Raw genomic sequence first — 7,954 nt, forward strand, 5'->3', positions numbered from 1 at the left:
AGCTAGCATTCATTGTGAAACCTATTAGCATTTTTCGTGAATTTAAAGTTGTGTAATTGAAACTGGGGAAAAGAAAGTGGAATACTGTGCTCTGTTGTCAAATACATCTAATTTTATTATGAGAGAGAATTGTATATGTAAAGTACATTATCAAAATTTCAGTATCCATTATTGTATTACAGGATTTGTACCATTAAATTACAATTTTTTGCATAATTAAATTATACATTTTTGCAATATGTTTCTAGTCAGACATTAAAAACACGAGTAATGAATTCTATTTATGCTATAACACTTCTAAAATAACATTTTAATTTGATATTTAGTAAATCACAGTTCTAAAGTTCAGTAATATGTCATCATGATTAGCATAAATGTATTTTGACATCAAGTACTTTTAACTAAATGTTATCAAAATGTTACAGGTATACAGGTCTTGTTGTCTTGTAAAAAGTGGCCGATTGAAAGCAAAACAATATTAACCAGGCTATTAATGGTAAATATCAAATGGGTTTATGACATGGGCAAGTTACAGGATAAAAATATTTATTGATCATTAACTTGATTTATTAATAACTAAAAGTTGTTTTCAAAAAAAATATATAATCAGGAAGCAAGTGTTTTGACTGATTGTTCTGTGTTGCACAATGAAAAAATGCAAATCTGAGATCAAATAAATTCCATTTACCTTAATCATAAAAAATAATGCAACCCTTGTGCTGCTTGTGTTTTTGTTAAATTCTTATTTGCTTCATGACAGTAACACATCTAAGTAAATTAACTTCATTTGTTTGGTGAATGTACATCATGAAAGAGAAGCACCATAGAGATTAATGTTAGGTATTTATGTGTGTATTTAGATAAAAAGAAAAGAAAAACGAAAACCCAAAATATCATGACTTCACTGCAGTCTATTACAGTATTTGATTGCTAGTATACTAGTGGGAAAAGGTTCCTGTGAATCAAATTAATGTATACAGAATTGCATTTACTTGAATTCTGGTCATGGAAATTTCACAAAATGATTGTGTAACCATTCCCTTCGATATTCCAGAGGTTTTTTGTCAGTTGCACATGCTATTCATGCTTTATGCGCACAGCTTGCCTTTTTGCCCATTTTGGGTCACGTGCACCTGTTTGACATCATTTTTCTTATTGTTGAACTGCAAAACTTTTGTATGGCTTCTCATCACTCAGAAAAACACTTTTGGTGGTAACTGATTGTCATCAATGTGATGTCACACCTCATAGAATATGGACATCTTCGAGCTTTTGGTATGCTTGAAGTTGGAATGGTACAAAACATTGTTGTTAGACATTGTGGTGTTCATTAGTGTTCACCAGAACCCCATGCAGTGTCTGTGGAGATGTTATCAATGGTTAGGAATACTACAAATCTTCTGTATTTAGGTGGCCTACGTGTGACGTCATCTTTGCAAAATCCAAGTCTGATATCCCGAAACATCCCTGAATTAAGACCAATTATTGGAAGAACTGTGTGCAACCGTCGCATGATTGCAAAAAATGACTACAACTGTTCAGCAGTAGTCCTGTTACAACGTCATCGATGACGCACCAAGCATGGCATAGACTACACTTTAGGTTCAGAAGTCAAGACTTGACCACCATACTTTTGACAGATAAATAATACATGTATTGCAAACAAATGGTTTTGATTTATTTAAAAATATAAGTATTACAGAGATTTTAAATGATTCACAGGAACTTTTTTCCATTAGTATATAAAACAAGGCTATATACATGAACAATGTATACAGCTCTGCAATTCACCATATTCATCAATTGTGAGTTTTAAAAACAATTGGTGAATTTTATTTTAATTTGGCAAAATAATTTTGTATAATGAATGATATTTTGTTGGTAAATAACTGGTTATTTCTGCAATTTTTGAAGTTTTACAGATAATTTGGTGAAATTGTCTGTCCACCAAGAAGCATGTTTTACAGAGATGTTTTAGACTTATTAGGCATGTTATATAACACATGTTATTACAAGTACAAGTTATTTGGTAAATCAGGTTCCCAGAACCCATCCCTGCCAATGTGGGTATCATTGTACTGTAGTAAGAGAATATTGGATTTTTATTCGGTGATAAAAAAAAAGAAGTGTTTTATTTAAACGCAACTCAACACATTTTATTTACGGTTATATGGCGTCAGACATATGGTTAAGGACCACACAGATTTTGAGAGGAAACCCGCTGTCGCCACTACATGGGCTACTCTTCCGATTGGCAGCAAGGGATCTTTTATTTGTGCTTCCCACAGGCAGGATAGCACAAACCATGGCCTTTGTTGAACCAGTTATGGATCACTGGTCGGTGCAAGTGGTTTACACCTACCCATTGAGCCTTGCGGAGCACTCACTCGGGGTTTGGAGTCGGTATCTGGATTAAAATCCCATGTCTCGACTGAGATCCGAACCCAGTACCTACCAGCCTATAGACCGATGGCCTGCCACGCCGCCACCGAGGCCGGTTATTCAGTGATAAAGACTTTTGACACAATTTTAAGTAAGAAATGTGTTACTTTAAAAAATAAATAAATAAATAAAAAATTAAGAACTTTTTCCCCCAAACAGAACTGAATTTTGTTTGCAAAACGTTACTCAGAACCATGGTTCATTAAAATAAAGTATATAAATAAAGTTTTTGTTTTGTGCCACTTGCTGATATTTAGTTACACAATCTCATGTACTTGTAAGTGGACATACCTACTTCCATAGATGTTAAGGTCATATTTATGTGCAGTAAGCAAGTCGTTTATTGTTGTGCTGTGTGGTAATTCATATATATTGATTGATTGATAACTGGACAGCTTTGTACTGGCTGTGTGTGTTACGTAGACTTGTATCAGATCTACATTAGCTGATCATAACTCGCACTCGGGTTACCTCCAAGCAGTGGTTCATAATACACAGCACTGTCACTCACACTGCCAGTCAGGCATAAGCAGTGTTTGAAGTGAGAATACACAGTGCAGGTTAACAGCACCACGTGGTACAACACCACACAGTACAACACAACATAACACAGTACAACACAACATAACACAGTACCATACAACACAATACCATACAACACCATACAATACAACACCACACAGTACCGTACAGCACAACACAGTACAACACAAGACAACACAACATAACACAGTACCATACAACACAATACAATACAACAGTACTGTACAACACAACACAGTACCATACAACAGTACAATACAACACCACACAGTACAATACACATTACAAGACAACATAGTACATTGCAATACCACACAGTACAATACTGTATATAACACCACACAGTACAATACAACACAATGTAACACATACAACATCACACAATGCAATACAACAACATAATACACTACATTACAATACAACACCACACATTACAATACAACACAGTACAGTGCAATACCACACAGTACAACACAATACATTATAACATAATACCACACAGTACAACACAACACAACACAACACAATGTAACACATCATACAACACCACACAATGCAATACAACACAGTGCAATACAACAGTACACTACAACAACACACCATATATAACCCAACAACACAACACATCACAACACACAATGCAATGCAATGCAACGCAATGCAATACAATACAATACAATACAATACAATACAATACAACAGTGCTCAGTTCAGTATAGCACAGCACATCATAGTACAATACAATACTTTAACATGGCAAAATGGATGATCAGATATATATATATTGTTAGCAATTAAATTTTATTTTGCAAATTTGTAACCAAATTCAGCTGATTTGGGCCAAATTAAAGTAAAGTTTGTTTTATTTAACGACGCCACTAGAGCACATTGATTTTTAATCTTATCATCGGCTATTGGACGTCAAACATATGGTCATTCTGACACTGTTTTTAGAGGAAACCCGCTGTCGCCACATAGGCTACTCTTCTTTACGACAGGCAGCAAGGGATCTTTTATTTGCGCTTCCCACAGGCAGGATAGCACAAACCATGGCCTTTGTTGAACCAGTTATGGATCACTGGTCGGTGCAACTGGTTTACACCTACCCATTGAGCCTTGCGGAGCACTCACTCAGGGTTTGGAGTCGGTATCTGGATTAAAAATCCCATGCCTCGACTGGGATCCGAACCCAGTACCTACCAGCCTGTATGGGCCAAATTAAATGCAAAGGAAAAAGACTCATTCAATATTCTAACTTTCAAATTCGCTTTTCGTCAAAATTGATATAACCTACAAGTACATTATACATAATGTTCAGGAAATAGGTTAGGAAAGAATATGACAGGTTGCACAAAGAAAACGAATTTAGATTATCAATTCTAACTGTTTAAATATAAAAAATATATATCTGATATTGGGGGAAATTAAACTTTCATTGCTATAATCCTGTGAACAGATACAAGACAACTTGATGCTCAAAAGAACACCTGGGCCTGTGCTTATAAAACTTAGTCTAGACTTTAAATCCAGACTTTAACGCAATGCTATTTGAATAGCATTGTCATGCTGTTAAAGTCTGGACTAGAATAGCAGATACATGTAAATCATTGCATTTTTATATTGTAATAAAAGACTGAGCACTATATTATAGTTATCAAACTATTTGGCATGCTTAATATAGTACTGGTTACTCTATCAATAGTGTATAATTAAATGTCATTTAATGTTTTATATCCAGACAGGTTTTGATTTGTAGTTTAAATGTAACTTACTTGAGAATAATAGCCATGAAACTAGGCAAGATCTGAAATCTGGATTATACAATAATAATCACTGTGAAGCTATGGATTCACCATCCTGGCAGGAACATCAGATGAGCACTTTACCACTGGACTACATCACATCCCTTCAGAGATATTAAACACTGTAAAGAAAATGTGTTGAGTTTGTCGTTAAATAAAATATTTCCTTCCTTCCTTTCTGGTCTTCTAGTATCCTCTCCTACTTCTTCCCCTTAACGTTGGTCCAAAAGTTCAGGCACCAGGCTTGATCTGCAAAGTGGCTTTGTTTATAGTTAGACATTTGAAAGGCTTGTGTATGTGTTGCTGTGTTGCTGATATCTCTTGAAGTAAATCTCTCGTCTTTTTTTCTCGTCTTTTTTTTTATGTGTTGAAATCTTGGTTTATTTCCAGATTGAGAACATGGTGCATGAGCTGAAGAAAGGATTCATGCAGGTCTTGCAGACTCTTACTGTCATACAGGATGACAACATAGCAGTGAAGAAAGAGCTTCCAGACATGTCACAGACGTTGGAGTCGGTGCAAGTAAGTGCCATGGCAGATTTAAGTACTGACGGCTAAGTACATGTAGTGGGTTTCAGTCTGATCTAAAGGCTGGAGCCAATTTCACAAAACATCGTAAGTTTACATGTGCGACTAGCAGTTATACCTGCCATGAGTTCACATGTGGTTTTGGCATCCAGAATGACATCATTATGGAAGATGGAGCGTTGTAAAGATGAAAGAAAATTAAATGTGTATATTTCAAACTATATTAATAAATCTTTAACTAAACCACAATTTGTATTACTATGCTAAAAGTATGTTAGTAGTAATATAAATTGTAGTTTAGTTAAAGATTTATGTTTACTTGTAATACTAGGTTTATGTAGTTTTGTGATCAAATGGTGTGTGTGTGTGTGTAAGGGAGGGAGGCATGGTAATTATTATTTTTATATTCTTGGTCGACCTGGTGTATTCTTTGATCTAAGCATACCTGGTTTGTATATAAAATTGTATTTTTTTAGGTCCAGGGCCCCGTTCCACAAAGCGATCTCAGTCCTAAGTTCACCTTAAGTGCATAGCTACCTTATGCAGTAAGGTGATCTTAGTGCTAAGATCGCTTAGTGGAACAGGGCTCAGGTGGGTATACAAAAAATTGCCTCCTCCCTCTTCAATGTCATTAATTCTAGAACAACCCTTTCATATTTGGGTATTTTTGGTCTCACCTATCATATAGGTATTACTGTTTCAATGATGGTAATGGAATAGTGGCAACAAAATCCATTTTTGAATTAAAGTTTTGCATTTAGATCAGTTTCTCACAGCTTAGTTTAAATATTCATGTAGTTGCACCTATGGATGTTCATCACAGTGCAAAGAAAAATTTATGGTAGGCAAGATATTTAATTCTGCAGAATTTCTGTTTAATTCTGTAACTAGCTCAAAATGTCAGAATGCTTTTCAGGTAGAAGACCTGGTTGGCGAGTGGTTAGGATCACAGACTGTTAAAAAAACAGAAGAAAGAAATGTTTTATTTAATGACGCACTCAACACATTTTATTTATGGTTATATGGCGTCAGACATATGGTTAAGGACCACACAGATTTTGAGAGGAAACCCGCTGTCGCCACTACATGGGCTACTCTTTCCGATTAGCAGCAAGAGATCTTTTATTTGCGCTTCCCACAGGCAGGATAGCACAAACCATGGCCTTTGTTGAATCAGTTATGGATCACTGGTCGGTGCAAGTGGTTTACACCTACCCATTGAGCCTTGTGGAGCACTCACTCAGGGTTTGGAGTCAGTATCTGGATTAAAAATCCCATGCCTCGACTGGGACAGACTGTCAAATGCCATGCGAATCGAAAAAAGAAAGAAAGGAAATGTTTTATTTAACGACGCACTCAACACATTTTATTTACGGTTATATTGTGTTGAACATATGGTTAAGGACCACACTGATATTGAGAGAGGAAACCCAGTCGCCACTTCATGGGCTATTCTTTTCGATTAGCAGCAAGGGATCTTTTATATGCATCATTACACAGACAGGATAACACATACCATGGCCTTTGATATACCAGTCGTGGTGCACTGGCTGGAGCGAGAAATAGCCCAATGGGCCCACCAACGGGGATCGATCCGAAACCAACCACGCATCACTGGGCTACGTCATGCCCCGCCATGCGAATCGGTGCAGTAGGTTCAAATCTTGCCAACTGACACTTTGTGTGTTTTAATATTATGTTACATACATGCATTAGAAATAATTTGCATTGAGAATTCAGATTACAGTATCATGGAGTACATCATGATTTAAATTATTTCTCATATGTGACTCATGCCCAAGGTACAACAAAACATTGCCTTGAGCTTGAGTGGCCTACTGATAATATCTTACACAAGGCAGATATACATCAAATAGGAAACACTGCGGCGTAACAATTTATTATTTTAATATCTTCTGTATTTATGTCATGTTACTCACTACCTCTCACATGTCACACCATCAAATGTAGTTGTTAACCCTTTACGTCTTATACCCACTAAAGAGTTGACCCAAAATGACCATTTACCACTTCTTTCTCAGTAATGTTAATATTCCCCCCACACACCTAAATCTCCCAATAATTCCACTGTTTAAGAACCATTGACCTAATGGGTCCAGTTTGGCAATATTGTGACGACCTTGGATTAGAGGGTGTCCTTGTAAATGGCCATAACCACTAACTATGAAGGCAAAAGATCACCAACAAGATTAAAATTCAACAATATTTATTTAACAATAACCTCAAATTACATTCGCAGTTGAACTGTATGTTCACTGATTCATTTAGTAATAAAATTCACATAAATAATTGAATAAATATGACTAAGTCACTTTCAGGCTGTGAAATATACCACAATTCTTAAATTACCTTAAAAGACTTAGTCTTATTCACCTGAGACCGGTAAGTTGCTCAATAACAATTATTCCTAATATACTAAGTCTCCAACGTTATGATATACACAAGCTTAATTTTGGACCAAGAATATCAGCAAGAATATATACACTTTAAATACTTTGTCTGGGTACACAGACCTACTTCCACTACATAGGCATCTCCATGGGCGGATCCAAGGGGGGGGACCAGGGGGGCGTGTCCCCCCAAAAATTGTTCAAGTGCCCTCAAAATGTCCAAGTGCC

The sequence above is a fragment of the Gigantopelta aegis genome, chromosome 4 (genome assembly GCF_016097555.1).
Source record: "Gigantopelta aegis isolate Gae_Host chromosome 4, Gae_host_genome, whole genome shotgun sequence".
Taxonomy (NCBI): domain Eukaryota; kingdom Metazoa; phylum Mollusca; class Gastropoda; order Neomphalida; family Peltospiridae; genus Gigantopelta; species Gigantopelta aegis.